Source organism: Penaeus chinensis, chromosome 42 (assembly GCF_019202785.1).
Source record: "Penaeus chinensis breed Huanghai No. 1 chromosome 42, ASM1920278v2, whole genome shotgun sequence".
NCBI classification, from domain to species: domain Eukaryota; kingdom Metazoa; phylum Arthropoda; class Malacostraca; order Decapoda; family Penaeidae; genus Penaeus; species Penaeus chinensis.
Genome location: NC_061860.1, coordinates 3033738 through 3035594, shown reverse-complemented (window position 1 = coordinate 3035594; position 1857 = coordinate 3033738).

Sequence of the window (1857 nt, the reverse complement as noted above, 5' to 3'; positions counted from 1 at the left end):
GCTCACAGCCTCTACAGCATCTACATTTGGACTGCCATATAAATTTCATTCTACCTATACCATCTAGGCAAGTGAGTACAATAAATGAATAGATTGAATTCTAAACAATTAAGACATTTTCAATTAGCTAAGTATCTCTCCCTCAACAAGTTTCAGTGGTATTTTCCAAGCAATAATGGTGTGTTTATGATAATCAGTTAGGATGTGCATTGCTTGGCAAAATTCTTCACCCCAAGCCTCCTTGGGGAAGCACAACATAAGGTTGATTTACCTCCCTGTTTTTCAAACACAGGAGATAACTTTCTCTATTCTGTGTTACGCTGGTACTCTAGTAATCTTGAGCTCTTGAAATGCCTACTACCAAAAATTGCCTCCATGAAACCTGCAAACTCTGGTCTTTTGGTTAATCTTTATGGTATGGATGCACTAAGGCAGAGCAAATTGAAGATTATATTTTTGTAGAGGCCAAGAAGTTACAGTCACCAGTACCAGAAATTATTTGTAGCATTATGGTTCATGTTTGCAGATTAAGGGAAAAAAATGTAGAAAGCCCATTCGGTGTTCCCGAGTTTCAGCTCTACCTTGTTGTGTATACCAAGGTGAAGGCAATGTTTCCCAGGGGGTTTTGGGGGGCAGAGCCCCTCATTTACCCTCCCCTGAGCAGTGCCCAAAGGGCACGCCCAGTCACAGAAAATTAGATTGTTGAATAAATTTTTTGGAGTTGGGGACTTAGTCTCTGGTGAGTGCATCCGTAATGTAAAGAATTACCAGCCTATTTTATGGCTAGTGCAACAGAAAAGCTAGAGAATTAAAAATTCTTAGGGTTTATAAAAACTCTTAAAGGAAATATTGACTAGAGCTGAGGTTATAGACCATCACCAACCATAAGAAATCCAAGGGCACATACAATGTATAGTTTACTCAATGTGACAACAAACACACCAATTGTCCCCTGGCAAAGTAAGAGATGGTGCTATTTGTTACTGAGAGCGAAGCAACCTCCAGAGACAAAGTCACAAATCTAGGATACCATGTGAACCCAATATCCAAACCTAACCTTTCCCTCCCAGCACCCCTTTATTAACACTTCGTGCCAACTTACAGAAAACGTGACATTAAGAACTCTGGCTGTGTGAGGGTATTGTAGACTTCATCTCTGAGGGGTGACGTGCACCAGATATTTTTATCATTTTGCAGTAAATATGAGGCTGCCACAGGCATACCCGTGTCAATTACTCCTCTATTTCTTATGCTCTATAAGATGGCAGTGTCCATTTCCCTCTATTTCTGTGTGTCACTCTTAGTAACATTAACTGAGGTGCCGGATAAATGCCTGAGTACCCACAAACCTTCTGGTAACTTAGTTCTTCCTCAGACACTTAAAACCTACTCAAGAAACAACAAAAAACAACACTAAATCTACCATTCTTGTGAATGTAATCGTTGTCACCCTCCTCATATCATAAGTGTGGATTCTTATATTACAATTTGTGAAGAGGCCTCTCTAATATATCAACAAGTAATTATAAATTCATAATATTATGCTATTAGTTAACCCTACAGTGACGGTCTTATAAATCTCTCAGTATCATAGAATCTGGTGATTTGTGGCAACCATCCAGCCGCTGGGCGTGGGAGTCCGCTACATGTATTCGAACTTCCCACTTAACGTTCCCTAGCCTGTCGCCACACATAGCCGTACCCAGCAATTCAAGCAGTTTGTCATTACGGCTATACACATGACCCAGCAGTAACAGATTAAATGATAGTATTTTAACAGTGTATGGCAATAACCAGAAGATTAAACCAGACAAAAAATTTATGAATAGTTTAAAATCTTCTCCCAAATCCAAATAA